Genomic DNA, 10,095 nt, shown 5'->3' with positions numbered 1-10,095 from the left:
TGTATTTAGGGTTATCGGTAGGTGGGAACAAGACAAAAGTGGGTGGTGTACATTCAGATATAAAATCAGATATACGCAAGGACATGTTTCTCCAGCCAGGTAGTATCATTGCACAGACCCACTCCAGCCAGGTAAAAGCACTTGAGGGGGACCAATGAAAGGTGCGGCCTGAGGAGACATGGCCTAGGGAGAGTCCTGAGGGCTTGGCAGAGAATTTTGGAGAGCCACATTTGGTCCACAGGCCTGAGGTTCTCCAACTATGCTCTCACCACTACAATTCACAAGTCTCTTTTTTAAAAATCAAAGTTACAAGCTTGGTGGATCAGGGGGATACTGTGGACGTAGTGTATTTGTTTTCATTAAGGCTTTTGACAAAAGTCCACCATTATAGTCTTACAGAGAGGGTGGTAAAATTGGGCTGGACAAGGTAACTGTGGATTTGTAGCTGGCTGACTGACCGAACCAATGGTTCCTTGTCATCCTGGGGGAAAGTGACAAGTGGGGTGCTGCAGAGTTCTGGATGAGGGAGCTGGGGGGATGCTCAGGAAAGTTGCAAATGGCACCAAACTGGGAGGGGTATCTAATGCCACAGAAGATAGAAATGGAATTCAAGATGACCTTCACAGATTGGAGAACTGGGCCCAAACTAACAAAATTCATTTCAACAGGGAGAAATGCAAAGTTTTACACTTAGGCAGGAAGAACCATCTGCAGAAATGTAAAAAAGATCGAGGGGGTCTTAGACCATAAGCTTAACCTGAGTCAACAGTGTGATGCAGCAGCAAAAAAATCTAATGCTATTCTAGGCTGCATCAACAGAAGTAGAGTGTTAAGGTCAAGGGAAGTAATAGTACCACTCTATTCTGCCTTGGTCAGAAAATACCTGGCCACCACATTATAAGAAGCTTATTGACAAGCTGGAATGTTTGCAAATGAGGGTCACCAAGGAAACCAAGCCTTATGAGGAAAGGTTGAAGGAGCTGGGTATGTATGGCTTGGAAAAGAGGAGACTGAGAAGAGTTATGATAATAATCTTCAAATATCTGAATGGTTATCACATGGAAGATGAAGCATGCTTATTTTTTCCTGCTCTGGAGTGTAGGACTCAAACCATTGGCTTCAAGTTAGAAAAAATGAGATTCTGACTAAACAGGAAGAACTTTGTGAACGTAAGAGCTGTTTGATAGTGGAACAGACTCCCTTGGGAGGTTGTGGAGTCCCCTCCCTTGGAGATTTTTAAGCAGAGGTTGGATGACCATCTGTCATGTATAATGTTGTTGAGATTGCGGGGGGGGGGTTGACTAGATGACCCTCGAGGTCCCTTCCAACTCTACAGTTCTAAGATTCTATGAGTCTATAAATCCCATCAGTGCTGGCTGGGACTGATGGGCACTGCAGTTCAAAACATCCAGAGGCACCAAGGTTGGCTGAGGTTGCTGTACTCAAAGACCTACTAACCTGTCTAAACTTCTGCTCTCTCCAGCCTAAAGCTCTCTTTTCTTTATGCATACCTGCATAACAAAGCCAGGAAAGCTATTGCTGCTGTACCAACTTGACAGATAACACCTTTCTGAACTCATGGAGTTCGAGGGGGGGGTCATTAGAACTACATGTTGTTGCATTGTGGCCCAGTTACATAACCGGGGTAATAATAATAATAATAATAATAATAATAATAATAATAATAATAATAGTTTATTATTTGTACCCCAGCCACTCTGGGCGGCTTCCACAAAGACCAAAAATACACTAAGATGTCACACATGAATGTCAAGTGTCTTCTGAATGTCAGGTAGTTGTTTATCTCTTTGACATCTGATGGAGGGCGTTCCACAGGGAGGGTGCCACTATCGAGAAGGCCCTCTGCCTGGTTTCCTGTAACTTTGCTTCTCGCAATGAGGGAACCGCCAGAAATCCCTCGGCGCTGGACCTCAGTGTCCGGGCAGAACGATGGGGGTGGAGACGCTCCTTCAGGTATACTGGGCCGAGGCCGTTTAGGGCTTTAAAGGTCAACACCAACACTTTGAATTGTGCTCGGAAACGTACTGGGAGCCAATGCAGGTCTTCCAGGACTGGTGTTATGTGGTCTTGGCAGCCACCCCCAGTCACCAGTCTAGCTGCCGCATTCTGGATTAGTTGTGCTTTCCAGGTCACCTTCAAAGGTAGCCCCACATAAAGCACATTGCAGTAGTCCAAGCAGGAGATAACTAGAACATGCACCACTCTAGCGAGACAGTCCGCGGGCAGGTAGGGTCTCAGCCTGCGTACCAGGTGGAGCTGGTAGACAGCTGCCCTGGATACAGAATTGACCTGCGCCTCCATGGACAGCTGTGAGTCCAAAATAACTCCCAGGCTGCGCACCTGGTCCTTCAGGGGCACAGTTACCCCATTCAGGACCAGGGAGTCCTCCACACCAGCCCACCCCCTGTCCCCCAAAAGCAGTACTTCTGTCTTGTCAGGATTCAACCTCAATCCATTAGCCGCCATCCATCCTCTAACTGCCTCCAGGCACTCACACAGGATTTGAAAGAGAGGTAGAGCTGGGTATCATCTGCATATTGATGGACACCCAGTCCAAACCCCCTGATGATATCTCTCAGCGGCTTCATATAGATGTTTAGAAGCATGGGGGAGAGGACGGAACCCTGAGGCACCCCATAAGTGAGGGCCCAGGGGTTTGAACACTCATCTCCCACCACCACTTTCCCAGGAAGAAGGAGCAGAACCACTGTATAACAGTGCCCCCAGCTCCCAGCCCCTCTAGACGGTCCAGAAGGATGTTATGGTCGATTGTATCAAAGGCCGCTGAGAGATCCAGCAGAACTAGGAAACAACTCTCACCTTTGTCCCTAGCCTGCTGGAGATAATCAACCAGTGCGACCAAGGCAGTTTCAGTCCCATGATGAGGCCTGAATCCCGATTGGAAGGGATCCAAATGGTCCGCATCCTCCAGGCATGTCTGGAGTTGTTCAGCAACCACCTGCTCAAGCACCTTGCCCAAGAATGGAAGATTTGAGACTGGGCGATAGTTGGCCATACTGGCCGGGTCTAAAGATGTGTTTTTTTTAGGAAGCGGTTTAATGACCGCCTATTTCAGCAGATCTGGGAATGTTCCCTCACAGAGCCCATTGCCCAGCCCTTCCCAGCTTGCTTTTATTAGCCAGGATAGGCAAGGATCAAGGAGACAGATGGTTGGTTTCACATGTCCAAGCAGACTGTCCACATCCTCGGGGGTAACGGATTGAAATTGACTCCATGCAACTTGACCAGACAGGGCTCTAGCACTCTCCCGCCCCAGCCCTGCTCCCACGGTGGTGTCTACCTCCTTCCAAATATGAGTGACTGCAAAAAACTTTGCAAAATCGTTGCAGGAGATCTTGGGGTCTTTACAAGGCCCCGGTGGTAAAGGTGGTTCCATTAAATTGCGGACCACCTGAAAGAGTCTCCTGCTACTATTTTCTGCAGATGCAATAGAGATGTTGAATAAAGTCTTCTTTGCTGTCGCTATCACCACTTGGTAGGCTCGACGTTGAGCTCTAACCCATGTCAGGTCAGATTTGGAATGAGTTTTCTGCCACCGACTCTCTAGCCATCTCAGCGATTGTTTCATCGTCCTCAGCTCCGAAGAAAACCACGGGGCTGTCCGGGCTCCATGCAATCGGAGAGGGCGCTTCGGAGCCAGACAGTCGATAGCCCTGGTTAACTCCGCATTCCAGCAGGCCACCAGGGAATCAGCTGAAAGGCCATCAACATGGGATAAAACATCCCCTACCACTCTCTGGAAGCCAATTGGATCCATTAAGTAGCGGGGGCGGACCATCCAAATTGGTCCCACCTCCCTGCAGAGGGGAAGGGTTGCGGAGAAATCCAGTTGCACCAGGAAGTGATCTGACCATGGCACTTCTTTTGTTTTGCTTTTACTTAGTGTCAGATCACCCACGTCACTAGAGGTGAACACCAGGGCTAAGGCATGTCCATGACTATGAGTTGGGCCAAACTTATTCAGGGACAGCCCCATGGAGGCCATGCTTTCCACAAAGTCGGGAGCGGCCCCTTGTAAGGTCGTGTCGGCATGGATGTTAAAATCCCCTAGGACAACCAAACTAGGTGTCTCTAGGAGAACATCCGCCACGACCTGAAGCAGCTCGGGCAGGGAATCCTTGGTGCAGCGGGGAGGTCAGTACACCAAAAGCAATCCTGTACTGCCCCTATTGCCCAACTTCCAGAACTGGGTCTTCCCAATAGGACGCCTGGTGCAGACTAATGACTTCCTAAAAATCACTGCAACCTCCCCTCCCCGCCCACACGACCTGGGTTGCTGTGCGTAAGAGAAACCTGGTGGACAAGCAGCAGCTAAGACAGGCCCATCTGCTTTATCCAACCAAGTCTCTGTTACACATGCCAGGTCAAGTACTCCATCCACGATCAAGTCATGGATGGCAGTGGTCTTATGAATCATTGACCTAGCATTACACAGCAACACCTTCAGGTCATGTGGGTTTCCCTTGCTGATTCCAGTATCCATCTGGTCAAGACACAAACTATACAACAACCAATAAAACAACAAAAAACAAAAACAGAACAATTATACTAAAATTAATCCCCAACCAGATATCCATCCCAACCACCCACCCCCAACAAAGCAAAAAAGGAGAAAAAGAAAGAAAAATTTAAAACGCCACCGACTGCTTAAGGGCATTTTAAAACTCATTAGCCACTTGGAACAGGGAAGAAATAGCGGAACAGCCTCCCACACTTTCCCAAAAGTTTGTTCCAAATGAGGCCCTGGGCCAGTTAGAAAAGACCTTGGAAGGGAACAGGCCCTGCAGTCCTCACCACAGCCTCTGTAACTAAAGGTTACAGAGTCCTAGATCAAAATAAGGATTTTTTAAAAAGTCTGCATGTGTCCCCCCTGAAATAAGGTAACAAATAAATATCCAATCTTAGTCATGGCTGCCTCCACAAATAACTTTCCGTAGCTAGTTGGAAACCAAATTTGCAAGAAAAACAACACCAGAGCTATGAGGAAAAGAAAGGTAATGCTTCAAGAAAGCTGTGTACACACAGAGGTTTCAAAAGGCAATATTGTCTTGCACTTATTCAGCAGTAGACCTGTAACAGCAGAATTTGAAACTGAACCATTTTTTCCTCCTCCCCAGAACCATGGAACTGGTTTAGAATTGGAGAAAGAGTTGGATTATTTTAGTATTTAGGACAGGATGGAAGACCTCTTGATGGACTCCCCATGGTCAATGGTATAATACAATGGGGTTTAAAGTCCAGAAGCAGTGGGAGGGCAGTAGGTCACCCTTGCTAACTAAGGTAAGCTTTGCAAGAGGTCAACTGCAACAAGCAAGTCAACTTACACTCTGAATGATGACAACAGCAAAACTGGCTGTTCTGCCTTAGAGAGTGGTTCTGTACAACCAAATACTGAAGGCTTGGCTTTTAGTGGGACAGGGAAAGGAAACTGAATGAAAATATACCCCTTGTAACATCAGGGGTTTCAGGTTCGAGCAGAATAATCTAACTCTACATAAAGAGACATAAAACATTAGCAATATGCTTTCTGTTTCTCAGCTTTCCAGTATTTTCCCCTGGAGAATTCAAAGGCCTAATGCTCTTTCCTAAGGGTTAAGTTACAGTGGTATTCCTTTTTAGCCATAATCCCTGCATTATGAATGTTCTGCTTTGTTCTGCTCATTCTGTGTAATAGACTCTATTACTATGTAGTATAATATTTAGCCTACTTTCGCTGCAGTTCCTCACACCTTTTCAGAACAGCTTATTTCCCTTCATCACCTATGTTGTTTGTTGCAATATTTGCAGCCAATGTCAGTTTGCAGCTGCTGTTTCTTGTTTTCTAGGTCAGATCTCATCTCCTTCCATAGCCACCCAAATCGCTAGAAATCAGTTGTCGATTTGCAAAAGTCTAAAAGTTCAAAGATTTAATGAAAGCTGGGGACAAGAGATAAGTGGATTCCCTCCCAACATTTGCAATGAAAGTTGGGAGGAAAACTTTAAAAAACAATAATATATTTTAAAACATATCACTAAATGTTTACAAAAAATAATATATTAGAGGAAAGTGTGCATAACTATATTAGTGAAAATCACATACAAAAACATGCATAGTATTAGGAGAAATCGCTTGCAAAAATAGCATACATTAGTCAAAACAGCATACAAAAATTTGCACTAAAATTTCTCCTAATACATTGCAAATTGCTGTAGAATGTGGAAAACTGAATCTGAAACAGCGGTGGGGCGTGGGTGGGATGATAATCTGTAAGAAACAAATTTGTCAGGTCTTTCCACCCCTACTCAGAAATAAGCACCATTCACTGCAATGAGACTTTCTTTCAAATAAGTGAGGGTAGGGTTGCAGTCTATATGGAAAAAGTGGGCAGATGTGAATATAGGAAGCTGCCTTATACAGAATCAGACCATTGGCCTGTCTAGGTCAGTGTTGTCAAGACTGACTGTCAGCAGCTCTCTGGAATTTCAGATAAGGAACCTTCCCCAGCCTTTCTTGGAGATGTTGGGTTCTGTGTTTTTGCAGTGAACAGAGTTTCGTGCAGGAGTTCCATACAGTACAGTGGTACCTCGGGCTACAGACGCTTCAGGTTACGCGATTTTGGGTTGCGCACCGCGCCAAACCCAGAAGTGCCGGAACGGGTTACTTCTGGGTTTCGGTAATTGAACACGCACAGAAGCACCAAATCGCGCTTTGCGCATGCACAGAAGTACCAAATCGCAACCCGCGCGTGCACAAACACGGTGCTGCAGGTTGCGAACAGTGCGGGTTGAGAACGTGCCTCCCACACAGATCATGTTTGCAACCCAAGGTTCCACTGTACACTGAGTTCCATGCAGAAATGTCAAGGCCCCATGGATCTGAGATGTGCATTGTTTTATTTCTGAGAGGGATTTAGTCAGTAGCCTTGAAGCTCCTCAGGCAGGCATTCTCTTTAAGCTACAAGGTCCAAGCTTAGAACATCATCTCCTAACTGACAGGAACATTTTGTACAAAGATTACCATAATAAAGGACAAAAGTGGTAAGGACCTAACAGAAGCAGAAGACGTCAAGAAGAGGTGGCAAGAAAACACAGAGGAATTATACCAGAAATATATGGATGTCTCATACACCCCAGGTGTGGTTGCTGGCCTTGAGCCAGACATCCTGGAGAGTGAAGTCAAATGGGCCTTAGAAAGCACTGCTAATAACAAGGCCAGTGGAAGTGATGATAATCCAGCTGAACTATTTAAAGTTTTAAAAGATGATGCTGATGTGGGAGGGGTTAACAAGTCTCAGATGTAGGGATGGGGAACCTGTTGCTCTCTGGATTTTTTTTGTTCATAGACTCATAGAATTGTAGAGCAGGCCACAAGCCCCTTGTCATTGGATAGCAGCTCCTATCAGCTTCAGTCAGCATGGTTGATGGTCAGGGCTGATTGGAGCAGCAGCCTCACAACTTGGGCGGGACGCCCCGCCCCCAGGACACATGCCACGCCCCTGCAGGCAGTGCATCCCACCCCCAGGACGCATGCCAGCCCCTCCGCTGCCTGCTCTCCACCCCCCCCACCCCACCCCCTGGTGCCGGAGCATGAAGCTCCACCACTGATGCCAGCTGGTCAACTTAATTTCTTCCATTGCTTTCAGTTGGACATGCAATCCACAGTCCTGTGCAGATGTTCATAAGGCTTACTGTTTGAAGCTATTGCATATTTGGCCATAAATACTAGAGAGTTCTGTGATAGGTGTGCAGATAGTAGCCCTACAGCACAATCCGATGCATGTTTACTTGGAAACAAGTCTCACTACTTCCGCTGGGACTAACAATCACAATTCTAAGCATGTCTACTCAAAAGTATTTTTTTTTGGACCATTTCCTTTTTTGCTTTAATAAAATTTTATGAGTTTTTAAAACATTTAACAAATTCAGATCAATTTCAGTACAATATTCCCTTATAATTTTGGCTTCCCACCCTTTATTTCATGACGTTTCAATTCAAATCATTCATCTACTGCCATAAAAGTAGTACGTCTCCAAAACATATACCCTACATTACATTCCTATCATTCCTCAAGTCCTGCCTGTGATTTCATTTGACTATATCATCTTCTCAGATAATCCGAAAAGGGTCCTTTCCCAGCGAGTAGTATGGGACCCACTATTGGCCTTGTCAGCTCAATTCACCAGAGCCTCTCTTCATATGCAGGGGAAGTGCCTAACTCACCGATCAGCTGCCCTCACTTGGTTTAATCAGCCAGTCAAAGCCTTTTCCTGTGGTGTGGCCGCTGTCACTGTTGCAGTGTTGTCATGCTGACAGTTTCTAGGGGCACAGGTGAGCTCCGAGCACAGGGTGGGGGCGAAAGATGGACAAACTACCTCAGGAGTACAACATTTCCCCCACCAGAGGTACTCCTCTTCCCCTAATATTCCACACACTTCTTAGCAGAACTTCCTCCCAGGAAAACGTGCAAAGGATTGCAGCCTAAAGTAATTCCTAGTGAATCCAATGTGACTTAACAGATTAATGGGATTGCAGCCTTAACTACAGTGGTACCTCAGGTTACAGATGCTTCAGGTTACATACTCCGCTAACCCAGAAATAGTACCTTGGGCTAAGAACTTTGCTTCAGGATGAGAACAGAAATTGTGCGGTGGTGGGGCAGCAGCGGGAGGCCCCATTAGCTAAAGTGGTGCTTCAGGTTAAGAACAGTTACAGGTGAAGAACGGACCTCCAAAACGAATTAAGTTCTTAACCCGAGGTACCACTGTACAACTACATAAACCAAACCAGGGCCACACATGAAATAGAACAAGCTGATTTAGGGATTTTTTTTTTTATCTTCCTAGAACAGGAATCCACAATGAAAAATTAATTGTATTTAAAAAGTGTTGATTGCCATTATAAAACGAAATAATAACAAACTTTTCCAAAATGGTGTCCTATTGCCCTCTACTGGCAGGCAAAGGGGAGGAACCCAAGTGAAAACTTTCGAAGCATAAATATACAATGGTACCTCAGGTTAAGTACTTAATTCGTTCCGGAGGTCTGTACTTAACCTGAAACACCACTTTAGCTAATGGGGCCTCCCACTGCCGCTGCGCCGCTAGAGCATGATTTCTGTTCTCAACCTGAAGCAAAGTTCTTAACCTGAAGCACTATTTCTGGGTTAGCAGAGTCTGTAACCTGAAGCATATGTAACCTCAAGCGTATGTAACCCGAGGTACCACTGTAGATCTAAAGGTAAAAGAAAAGGGACCCCTGACCATTAGGTTCAGTCGTGGACGGCTCTGGGGTTGCGGCGCTCATCTCGCTTTATTGGCCGAGGGAGCCAGTGTTTGTCCACAGACAGCTTCCGGGTCATGTGGCCAGCATGACTAAGCCGCTTCTGGCGTACCAGAGCAGCACATGGAAACACCGTTTACCTTCCTGCCAGAGCGGTGCCTATTTATCTACTTGCACTTTGACGTGCTTTCGAAGTGCTAGGTTGGCAGGAGCTGGGATCGAGCAACCGGAGCTCACCCCGTCGCAGGGATTTGAACTGCTGACCTTCTGATCGACAAGCCCGAGGCTCTGTGGTTTAGACCACAGCGCCACCCGCATCCCACAGTGCCACCCACGTCCCACAGTGCCACCCGCGTCCCGCATCGCCATCTATTTAATGCTATAAACAGCATGTGTGCCTTTGGTTTAGCAAATGGGTGAGAGAGGCAGTTGAAAGTGGATATTTAAACATGTTGGATATTAAATATCTTGGATATTTAAAGGTGTTGTCTTCTTTTAAAATGTGTTTTTCCCTGCCACCACAACAAACCAAAAGTCAATTGTGACAAAAGAATTTAATAGTAAACAAAGTGTGGGAACAATACAAAAAAAGAAAATGTGCTCCAGAAAGGCAAGGATTACAAAAACATATATACATTCCATACATTTCAAAAGAGACATTTCTTTCTCTTTTTTTAATGAATAAAGAATAAAGAACTGAACAGAAGCCAGGAATGTATTGATTTGTGTATCCTTTACATAGAAGAAGGAGATTAGGAATGGCAGGACAGCATTCCAAGACAATAGCCCACCAG

Source organism: Podarcis melisellensis (genome assembly GCF_964234715.1).
Source record: "Podarcis melisellensis genome assembly, chromosome: Z".
Classification (NCBI taxonomy): Eukaryota; Metazoa; Chordata; class Lepidosauria; order Squamata; family Lacertidae; genus Podarcis; species Podarcis melisellensis.
This window is presented reverse-complemented; position numbering follows the sequence as displayed.